The following is a 12,471-nucleotide window of genomic DNA, read 5'->3' on the forward strand; positions in this document are numbered from 1 at the left end:
ATCATTGTACTTAGTTCAGTTGCATTGCTGCTTCCTCCTTCTTTAAAGACAAGAATACCTTGGAGGGATAGAGAGCAAAGTTTAAATTGAGGCTGAAGGAACTTGCCATTCAGAGTGCCCCATGGCTGTTATCCATATACAACCACCCAATTAATAAGATGGATGGAAGCAAAGGTGCAGGCTGACAGGGAGGCGGATGTAGGTCTATGCGAGGGGCTGGTCGGAATACGGCAAATGCATGTGAGTGTCAGCAGCAAACATGAACTGAGAACCTGGACCTCGTTGAAGGAATCAGAAAAAGAACTGGAAGAGCTTGAAGGAGCTCAAGACCCCATATGTACAACAATGCCAAGCAACCAGAGCTTCCAGGGACTAAGCCACTACCTAAAAGACTATACATGGACTGACCCTGGACTCTGAGCCTCATAGGTAGCAATGAATATCCTAGTAAGAGCACCAGTGGAAGGGGAAGCCCTGGGTCCTGCTAAGACTGAACCCCCAGTGAACGTGATTGTTGGGGAGGCGTGATGGAGTGGAGAGATGGGAGACCCTGCATAAGGGAGGGGAGGGGGTTAGGGATGTTGGCCCAGGAAACCAGGAAAGAGAATAACACTCGAAATGTATATAAGAAATACTCAAGTTAATAAAAAAAAAAAAAAAAAAAGGAGAGCCGGGGATGGGGCAGTTTCTGGTGGAGTCTCATTCATGCAGATACCACAGAGGTCACCTAGATTATTCTCTATTTTATTCCAGTCCTGCTTGGGAGAGTCCGGAAGTGCCCCTGGTCATACAGATAGTGCTAGGATAACCTAGGCTATTATCAACTTCCATTCCCAACCTTTTGAGTGGGGAAACAGGATATTAAAGAGACAATTTTGCTTGTATAGCCACCTACAGTTCTGGTTGTGGGAGGTTAGAGGTGTTCCAGGTCATACAGATAGCACAGAGGTCATCTAGATTGTTAACCATCTCCAGTCCTGCTTGTGTGAGTCTTGATTCACTGAGGCTATTATCAACTCCCATTCCCAGCATTCTTGGTGGAAAACTAGGTATTCAAGAAGACAACACTGCATGTTTAACATTCCTAGCTTCCTTATTGCTTCTCTGGGAGGACAAACAAGAATTCACAGTGGTTCTAACAGTATGATAAGATCTGCTCAAATGAAAACCAGGCCTAAGAGGTGAAGGTGAGCACAAAGTCACATGTTGTAGGGGCTTTTTAAGGACAAAAGCCACAAAAGTCACCATGTGGCTTTGCTATTTTCCAAGACCTACAACTCCCAGCATTCTAGGACATTATCTGGTTCTTGGGCAGATGACGCTTACAGGTTGACTTTAGCTCTTAGAGATTAAACTGGAAAAAAAATATACCTTAAAAAGAAATTAACCTTAAAAAGAAAAATAACCACACTGTCTCTCTTGTACGTAAATCTTAGCAATGATGCTTTCATTTTATAGGTTTAATTTGTAATGCATGTTAAAGTTAGATAATTGGACATTGGAACAGATGATTTAAGGGATCAAGGATGGTAAATATAGGCAAAATAAAAATAGAAAGAGACAATGCTGGGACGGGAAATATTTATACTTGGAAAGGGATAGAGGATAGGTAAATGAGGGAGTTGGGGAAGGCATAACCAAAATAAAGGGTGTATGAAAAAATATAGTGAAACCTACAGTCATGCAGTCCAAGTAAATATATATAATTAATACACAGGTGACATGAAAAAGCAGGGGGAAAGGCTCTGAATTAAAAGTATAATTGGGGATGAGAGTAGGAAGATAGGGGATATCAGGGGGTAAGGGTAGGTTACCCAAAATGAAGAAACCTTACAGAACCCACCAGTTTGTAAACACACGCGCTCTCTCTCACACACACACACACACACACACTTGATATTGCCATTGAGCTACTAGATAGTATGAACTAATTGTTGAAGATACTATTCATTTTAGATACAAGACACAGAAATAAACCTTGACTGACCAGGAAACTCTCCCTCTTGGCTAGCTTACATAGTGTCAGAAGATGTTGTGCAGGATTCTGGAGGGCAAAAGGCATCTAGTCTTACCCAGCATTCTACAACACTGATAACATATTCCTCAACACTGACCTGCCTGGAAAGGTGCTCCTGCTGGTATAATACTAGCATGGTAGTTCTGACAATAACCAACTACTTTCTAATTGGATACATGGCCTGTTCTACAGGAGGGATTTCATGCACCATAAACCTGATCCAAAGCTCTTGATTGAAGAGACCAGAGGCACTGGGGCAAAGTTACTGGTATAGTTATATCAAGTTATCTTGATGTCAAATGGCCCTATAAATACTTGTGGTGATCTCAATTTTGATTAGAGAAGTCTGCCTTTGCAAAATGTTATGGTTAATGTAGAAACTACTTGTCTAAGGGTCAAATAAAATTGCCACAAGTGCTTAGCTGTGGATGAATCATTTATGTTAACTTCAACTCTCCAAGGCTCAGGGAACATCACAGAAGAATAAGAACATGTAGGAGCTGGCAGATGAGGAGAGTGGTGAAACTCTGACTTCTGAACATGAAGTGGATATAGCCCTCATGAACTCATAGAAGCTGTAGTCACAAACACAAGGCTTTGACAAGATCAAGCCTGTCAATATTCTAACATGAATTAGAGAGGAACTCCTGAGATCCTTCCCACCTTTAATGGAGGAGTTATTGGTAGTGAATGGTTGGTTAGGGAGGGAGGGAGGGCCACTTTCATATAGGGACATTCATACTACTAGGTTGTCTATTTCTCAGTGATTAGCCGCACACCCATGCCTATGAAGGCAGCAGCAATTTGACTCAGGAGCTTCAAGAAGAAAAATAATAATGGACAAAATGTTAGCAGGGAGATGAGATAGGGAAACTAGAGGGACTTGGAGGGAGACAATAGCAGACATTCTCAAAATACAATGTATGACATTTCAAGGAATAATTAAAACTATTAATTTGTCTCAGTGCTCTATGGCTTCATTCATTGGAGTATCTTTAATATATTCTAAGTTATCTTTATAGTTGTTTAGTGATCTAGAGTCCGCCATAATTTTTGACTCACTAGAATAGTTACTTTAATGAGTTTGGCTTTGCATTAGGCAAGCGATGGGTATTTGTAGTTACCTAGAATTTGGGTGTATTGGGAAGTCTCCATATATTTATCTGCACATTATATTTAAAATTGTGATAATATAAGTAACATAAAACTTACCATTTTCACCTTTTCAGTTTAGCACTTAATGTTATTAAGGACACATTGTTGTCAAAAAACTTTTGTCTGTTTGTAGGAAATTTTCACCACTGTAAAATGAAACAGAGTACTAAACAATCATCCTTCACTCTCTCCTCCTTCAAGACCCAAATAACCACAGCATTATTTTCTGTCATTATAAATTTGACTATTCATGTTACTTCAAATGAGTAAAATAAGAACTGTAGTGTATTTTGGACTTATTTATATTTTATTTTGAGCCAAGTTTCTAAAATAGCAACATCCCAGAAATTGATATGAACCAAGCTGCATATTTAACTCAAAGATCTCTTACTTCCTTTTGATTTAGCAGTATCTGACTGATCTGACCGACTTTTAGAAGCTTGAGTGTCTTCTGGGACCACACATGCCAGGCACGTCAGAACAGTGAATTAAAGTAGTGGGACCAGAATAAAGTGAGGCAGAATTCTGGCTTTTGAGTGTCTTCAGAGTAAGATTTGGCATCAAAACAGAAATACTGTGGGAGAGAAAGTGAAGTAAAAGCTCTGGGAACCAATAAAGTGGCCAGAAATAGAACAACATAAAAATGAGAGAGGCAATGAAAGGAAAAGAAAAACAATTTCCAGTATCTCGCTAATAAGAGAGGGTAGCCAGATTCCACATGCACAAGGTAAGCCACCAGTGAACACAAAAACTATTAGACTCACCAGAGAAAATCTGTCCTAGATGTGGGAGAAATCTTTGGTTTGTACAAACTTGCACTTCATGCACTTGTTTTAAGAGTGACCCTTAATCTAGAGAAGAAATTCAATATATAGTCACCAACCTCTTTCGGAGAGTCATGATGCCAGTTTTGGATGATTTAGTTCTCCTGGCAATCAAGGCTATAAAATGTCCCAGCTTATCCTTGACCGGGCCCCAGATGTTATACTATCTGAGTTCAGGGGCCTTCTTGTGTAAGCAGTTCTGACTTTATTTTAATCTGTTTTGGCCATATATTAAAATGTGGAATGCCAAAATCATAATGTTATAATGCTTACTTTGAGATGAGCATAACAACTTTAGAGAACACAGAAAGTTCGATTTTCCATACCAAGCTGGATGCCTTTTTGTTTTTAGTAACCATTTTAATAGAGGAGAAGTGATAACCGCTTTGTGTTTTTAGATTTTTTCCTTCATAAGGTTAGATGTTATTTAAATACATTTATATGCTTAAAGCTCACTTGTATATCTTCTTTAGGGACATAGTTATTAAAATATTTTGTTCACTTTTGTTGTTAGGTTGAGTTCTCCTAAGTTTGGCTTTTCATCAATAATTTTTTCTTTTACTATGCTGATGTCCTTTTGATGTGCAATTGTTTTACCTTGATGAAAACCATCTTATTTACTTTTTTTCTGTTAGACATACTTTTTGGTGGTACAGCCAAGAAATGATCATAAAATCCAGTGTCACAGATCTTATTCTTGTATGTGTCAGTCTAAGAACTGTATGCTTTTTAGTATATATTTATGCCTTTTTCATTTCGAATTAATCTTCGTACAGGGTTTTCGCTAATTTTGTAATTTTAGTATTTTTATGATGAGAATTTTCCCAGCGCCATTTCCTGTAATGACTATTTTATTCCAATTGTCGTGTTGGAACTCCAGGAGCTGTAGTTACAGGCGGTTGTGAACTACCTCAAATGGGTGGTGGGAACTAAACTCAGGCATCCTCTGCAGTAGCAATGTGGTGGTTTCAATGAGATGTCCCGCCATAGTACTGAGTATTTGAACATTGGTTAGTGGACTTGTTTAGGAGCTTTTAGGAGGTGTAGCCTCACAGAAAGAAGTATGTCACTGGAGTGAGCTGTGAGAGTTTGAAGAAACAAAGTGTTCCCAGTGCACTCTTTCTGCTTCATGCTTGAACAAGATTTTGGGTCTCAGCTCCATGCTCTAGCTGTCTTTCCTGCTGCTTGTTGCCATCCTTTCTCACCATGATGGATGAGTATCACTGAGGAACCTTAATAAACTCTATTCCTTAAATTGCATTGTCATGGCTTTTTATCACAACAACAGGAATAACCAATTCAAGCAGCAAGTGCTCTTAACCATTAAACCATTTTTCTTGATTACAGTTTTTCTTTTGATGGGAGATTTCACTTTGAAAGTACTTAGTAATGAAGGGAGAATTACTTCTTTTCATTGTTTACTACAGGCTTTGCAAATTTACAACATTATTGTCTATTTTACAATAAATTGATCTTTATTTTTTAAAAAAAGTTGTAAAAACCTCACAAATCAGAACATGATTAACAGTTACTTGAATCTTAATGAATTAGGTCTCTGGTCTAAAGATCTACAGTTACTACACTCACCTGTCTCATCCTTATTTCATTTCTTTTTTTATTAGATATTTTAAGTATTTACACATTTCAAATGTTATCCCCTTTCCCTGTTCTCCCCTCTCCCCCCACCCCCGTTTTTATGAGGGTGCTCCCTCTCCTATCCACCCACTCCCACCTCACCACCATTGCATTCCCTACACTTGGGTATTGAGCCTTCACAGAAGTAAGGGCCTCTCCTCTCATTGATGCCAGACAATGTCTTCCTCTGCTATATGTGACTGGAGCCATGGGTCCCTCCACGTGTACTCTTTGGTTGGTGGTTTTGTCCCTGGGAGCTCACAGGGCTCTGGTTGGATGATATTGTTGTTCTTCCTATGGGGCTGAAAGCCCTTTCAGCTCCTTCAGTCCTTTCTCTAACTCCTTCATTGGGGTCCCCATGCTCAGTTCAATGGTTGGCTAGGAACATCCACCTCTGTATTTGTCAGGCTCTGGCAGAACCTCTCAGGAGGTAGCTATATCAGGCTCCTGTCAGCATGCACTTTTGTCATCCACAATATTGTCTGGTTTGTGACTGTATATAGGAAGGATCCCCAGAAGAGGCAGTCTCTACATGGCCATTTCTTCAGTCTCTGCCCCACTCTTTGTCCCTGTATTTCCTTTAGACGGGAGCAATTTTGGGTTAAAAATTTGAGAGGGGTGGGTGGCCCCATCCACCAACCCAGGATCTTGCCTACCCTCTGGATATGGTCTCCACAGTTTCTCCCTCCCCTTTTTTGGGCTTTTCAGCTAATCTCATCCCTGTTGGGTCCTGGGAGCCTCTTGCTTTCCTGGAGTCTGGGACTTGCTGGTTCCCAGTTCCCCATTCCCCATTGCTACAGACCTCTGTTCAAATTCCTGACTTTCTGTGTATCATCCCTGTCACTTCTCATATCTGATCCTGCTCCCTTTTATACCCTCCCCCTCCTCTCATCCTCTTTAATGTCTCTCTCTTCCTAGCTTTCTCCCATCTTCTGCTTCTTTTTCATTTAAAAGGGTTTCTCCTTTCGTTTCCCCTTGCCCTGTTCCCTGTTTCATTTAATTTTTCTTTCTATTATGCCTAACTAATTTTTACTTTTATATCTTATTCTAATTTTCAAAGTCTTACTATATTTTGTAAATTATCTATCTGTAACTGTGTGAGCATGTATGTGCAGGTGCTCAAGAATATGGATGAGGAGTCAGATGCACTAAAGATTGAAGTTAGGTAGATTCAGGGACCCTCTTATGGATGCTGGGCTCCAAATTCTCGTCCACTGGAAGAGCAACTGGGTTTCTCATGCAGAAGCCTCGTCCTAACCTTTTGGCTCCACATTAGATTTTATTTCTCTTCTGTGGCGCACCTGATATCAGAGTCATGAGAATCAACTAGGAGTGTCTGCCTGTGTTTGCTTGTTTCAACATGGCTGCCATGGCAGTGTTTAACCTTTGCCCTCTGAGTAGTAATTGAAGACTGAATGCTCAGGGAGGGCTGCTCACAAGGATAGCAAAGTCAGAGGAGTACATCCATTACAACAGATTGCACATCACAGCAGAGAACACAGGAACACAAAAAGTAAAGGCAGTGTGGATGCCCATTAATAAATTCCAAGCATATGGAAAAAACAGATAAAGTGCACTTTGCAAGTATTCCATTAAGGAATCTCTGTCTAAGCTCATCGGACAAATTAGAATTTCTATTTCGCTGTGTCATTAATCATGCCAGTAAATGGAACAGCCTAGATCCAATCAACGCTGATGAATGGATAATTTTTTAAAGCGTGGTATGTTTACAGGATACTATTCTGTTGCTAAAAGAAAGTGAATTTGGTTTTGTGGCTGCTGTCCTACAATATGAACAAATCATTTGTGGAAGGAAGATTAGAAAAAGTGTGAAAAAGGAAACCTGGTCAATCATCACTCCAGATTCCACAGAAACAGGTACACAGAACCCCACAGAAAATGGTGAGGGAAAGCGGAGCCAAAAGATGGCTGGAGAGATGGCTCAGTGGTAAGAGCACTGGCTACTCTCGCAGAAGTCCTAAGTTCAATACCCAGCAACAATATGCTCATAACCATCTGTAATGAGATCTGGTGCCCTCTTCTGGTGTACATGTATAGATGCAGGCAGAACACTACATAATAAAGAAGTAAAAAATAATAAATTAATTTAAAATAATAATTAATATTTTTTAAAAAGAAAAGCAATGTTTCATCCACACAGAAAGGACTTCTCCAGTTGCAGAATCTGTAAAGGAGCTGTATCCCAGTCAGACTCCCATTACTTCCAGGGCTACAAAAAGGACATTTGTATCATGCATGGCCCTGTATAACAAAAAGAGAAACAGATCCTCTGGAACTGGAGTTACAGATAGATGTCAGAGCCATGGGGGTGCTGGGAACTAAATTCAAATTCTCTGAAAAAATGACAAGTGCCTCACCATAGAGACATCTCTGCAGCCTCACAGAGGATTAAGTCTAAACCAGTGTGATGGCTTGCATATGCTTGGCCCAGGGAGTGGTACTCTTTGAAGGTGTAGTCTTGTTTGAGTAGGTGTATCATTGCGGGGCTGGGCTGGGCTTCAAGATCCTACTTCAAGCTGTCTGGATTTGAGTCTTCCACTAGCAGCCTTCAGATGATGATCTAGAACCCTCAGCTCCTCCTGCAAAATGCCTACCTACATACTGCCATGCTCGTGTCTTGATGATAATGGACTGAACCTCTGAACCTGTAAACCAGCCCCAATAAAATGTTTTTATAAGAGTTGCTTTGGTCATGGTGTCTGTTCACAGCAGTAAAACTCTAAGACAACCAGAGAAGTTGAACTATATATATTACAGTATATGTAATATTAATATATATTACATATGTGATTTTACTAATGCTTTACTCTGAAATTGACATCCACACTTAGATTTCCTCCCTCATTCTTTTGGATAAATGTCCGTTTTAATTAATTAATTGAAGTTTTTGAGCTACTCAAATGGTCCAGGCCATTATTGCTTTGGGAATAATCCTTAGTAATTAGTCTAAACCCATAATAAAGACAAGTTGCATTTTATTTTCTTTTAAGTTTGTTGTTGAAGCTAAAGTACCATCCTTTGACATGTGAACAAGAACAAGGAGCTCATTTAGTCCAAATGAGCACACCCTGATTTGGAGAGAACACATATTATCCAAATTAGCTTTAAATTCAATTGTCCTGAAATTGCCCAGAGAAACAGTGTTTGTCCATGATGGTGTCTGCCTGGGTTCTTAAGTATTAAAAACAGAATCTCCACTTTTTGAAAGATCTCTTTGAAGCAGAAAACAGAAAGAAAACCTCTCCATCTCTGAAAGAATTCTTGCCCTGGTTCTCTCTCTCTCCTCCTCTCCTCCCTTTTCCCTACTCCTTCCTCCGTTTGCTTCTAACTCTTCCCCTTTTTTCTGTTATTTCTTCTCCTCTTTCTTTCTTTTCCCCTCTCCTCCCTCCTTCCTTTTTTCCTTCCTTATCTCTCTTCCCCTCTCCATCTCTCCTTTCTCCCTCTTCCAGTGTTCTCCTCTCCCTCCCTCTCCCCTCCCTCTCCCTCTCCCCCTCCCTCCCTCCCTCTCCTCTCCCTCTCCTGGACAGACATAGTGTAGATTTGTAGGACACAGTTTTGAGATTTCAAGCAAATTTATTTTATAGACCTTACTACTACCCCTAGGTTTGGGCCTTCCACTTTTAAGTCCTTGGCCCACTAGGAGACCAAAAGGTGCTCCCTGCTTCCACCTGAAGTATAGTACAAAAAGAACTAGATAGCAGTTCGACTGCTGTTGTTATTACTATTGTATTTTTATTGTCTTGAAATGACTGTGGAATATATGTTTTAACCTCATTTTATCTATATATTTCTTCAACGTTTTTCTGGGATACATTGTTATTTCTGAACTGAAGAAACATCACAAGGGTAATGCTTTCTCTGAGGACAAAAGACATTTGTCCATGTTTTAGTCAATTTGGTGCTCTGAACATAATTCATAACATGGAACTCATAATAGGACCCAGTCATTCATATACCATTAAAACTTAGGTTTCTCTTTGAGAAAGATACGTTTCTCAGAGTCAGTCTGGGCCAGAAGTTGCATAGTTCACCTCTTCCTTGTACCTTGATTAGCTTCCTTACATGAATAGGCCCAGTGGCCACATGCAAATGCCCTGGAGATTTTTGTATTATTCCTCAGAAGAGAATGTGAGGATTACTAGTCTTCTCACTAATGAATAACATGAGCATATCTCATCAACTGAGTAGAAGCAGCCACCAGATGAAAAAGTTCCAAATAGGACATGAACATAAAATACTTTCTAAAAAGCAAGACAAAAATCAAAGCAAAAGAAAACAACACAAACTACAGCAAAACAAGATGGTAGAGTCATAGTCAACCTATAATGTATGTCTGCACCAAATGACAGAGTTCTAGTGTGTACTAAAGTCTATGTGTATAACATGGGAGATTGAACAAGGCTACTATTGATGTTTCTCTGGGAAGCCCTTAGCCCTTCCATCCTGTGCCTACCTACCTGTTGTCTTTTTGCTCACAGCTCCCTTTATCGAGAGGAGAACATGCTGGGACTAAACATTACAGTATTCCATGTTTTCAGGAATTTTAGGAAAGTTCTAGTCATTGTTTTTGATTCTTTTGAAATGTTTGCTGCATTAATTTATTATTTTCTGTTTTGGACGTTTCTTTTCTTTTTGAACCATGTGAGAGTGTACTGTAAGCATCATAGCTTTTTTAGCATTTAGAACTACACATGTCCTTCATAAGAATAAGCATATGATCTCACCTAAAGTGTAGTTGGGGAAAACCCAGGGGCCGAATACTTACATAACAGTTTTGTCAGAGGGAGTCTGCATTCCAGTTCCATCAATTCTGTTTCTTATCGGCGGTGGGATCCCAAATCGTGACTGTAACGATGCCTGTAAAGACTCTGATGTTCAAAGATGGCTCGGCTGTTTTTATGTCTTTTAAAATACTGCTGCATTGTAACAGTAGACAAGACCTACAGAAACGTTGGATATTGGTTGTGCCTCATGCCTGGATTGTGCAGTGTGGGTGAGAATGCCCCAAGTGATGTTCTCTCACTGACCTCATATCCAGGGATGTTCATTCACTACATCATAATGCGAGATGCTCAGAATTTCTCCTGTTTGGCGGCGCTAATTTGGATCCACATGGGTAAGATGTACACTTTCACCCCCTGTGTCTTACTGTTTTCCTTTGGGGGTTCCAAACTTGGGAGAAGGAACGTTTAGGCCATTAACTCTATTCTGTGTCAAACAGAGCTCTCCCTATATTTAGCATCTTCCGATGATTCTTAGAACAGTTTTTTATTAGAATGTTTAAAATTTAACTCATTTAACTCCATGATTTCCTCAGCATTTATTGTTTGCCCCTAATGAATAAGTTGCCTGTTGTCCATAATATGTCTAGGGAAAAGAATTAACTTTGTTGAACCATTTAAATGTTCTTAATAGATGGTAACTCCTTTACCCAGAGTACTTGAATTTGTATTTCCTGAAGATAAACACACTTTCCTTCAAAGAAAATGAAATCATGAAATTCACAGGTAAATGGCTAGAGCTGAAACAATCATTCTGAGGACATAACACAGACCCCAGTACAGATGTCACATGCTTTCTCTCATTTGTGGATGTCGGTTTGAACCTTTAGATATGTGTGTTTTATTTTGGAATACCCACAGAGGTCAGTGTAATTAGGAAGGGCCATGGTGGAGAGAGCTTTCAAGGGAGGGGAGATAGAACCCAGTGATAGGAAGAGAGAGGGATAATGGACTGGAGAAGGGTTAACTAGGTTGGGGGAGGGAGGGCAGGACAGAGTGAGGGATTTATGGCTAGGATAATCTTCCACCAAAACTTTCTGAAAAAAATCCCATCCGTAAAACTAAACAGCAAAGCTTTTGACTATAAGCCCACACATATAAATTTCCTTATAGTTCTGGTAGAATTTGGCAGTGAACTGAACCCAAATCCTGTGTTTCTTTTGATGCTTCAGTTTTTGCTTTGTTAAAAGGTCTCTTTAATTTAAAGACACATATCACTAAGACTGAAAAGATCCTTGGATCTACATGGTAGAAATAGAATGCATTCCTGTAAGTTGTTCACTGACCCGCAAATGTGTGCCGTGCAATGTGTACAGGCATACAAGTGAGTTCATAAAGTATAATACAATTTAACAATTTTTTTATTGTTTCTATTACAGATGTTTTGCCTGCCTGCATGTCTGTGCACCACATGCATACAGTGTCCACAAATGCCAAAAGGGGGCATGGAACCTCTGGAACTGGAGTTCTCGATGATTGTTAGCCACCATATAAGTGCTAGGAATTGAACCTCGGACTTCTGAAAGGCCAACCAGGGCTCTTAAAAACAGAGTCATCTCTCCAGTCCAAAATCGTGGTTTGGTGTTTTGGGGTTGTTTTGTTTTTAAATACTTGGAAACCAAAGCAGGGGTTCCCTGACCAAGACCTCTGCAAGATTGAGCGATCAGTATTCCATTACATATGAAAGGCAGCTCCTCCCTTAGTAGCTATGGGCAGTTAGTAATTGTTAGGGAAGGGGTACCTTTCTCTGAGATGCTCTTGAAAAGGGTTACTGTGGAAGGGGAATCATTTCTACAGTTGACCATGCTCATGCCAGGATGTTAAAGAGAGTGAATCATTAGATAAAAATGACATGAAAATAGGAGGGAGGCTTGTTTAGAGAAGAGGAGACTGTAGGAGTAGAAGGGGAGAAAGATAAATTGTAATGCCCCAAATTTATTTATATATATATATATATATATATATATATATATGAATAATAAATAATGAAAAGTTTACATTCTTACATACAAAAATCTATAAGCACATTATATCTAGC

Source organism: Rattus rattus, chromosome X, assembly GCF_011064425.1.
Source record: "Rattus rattus isolate New Zealand chromosome X, Rrattus_CSIRO_v1, whole genome shotgun sequence".
NCBI classification, from domain to species: domain Eukaryota; kingdom Metazoa; phylum Chordata; class Mammalia; order Rodentia; family Muridae; genus Rattus; species Rattus rattus.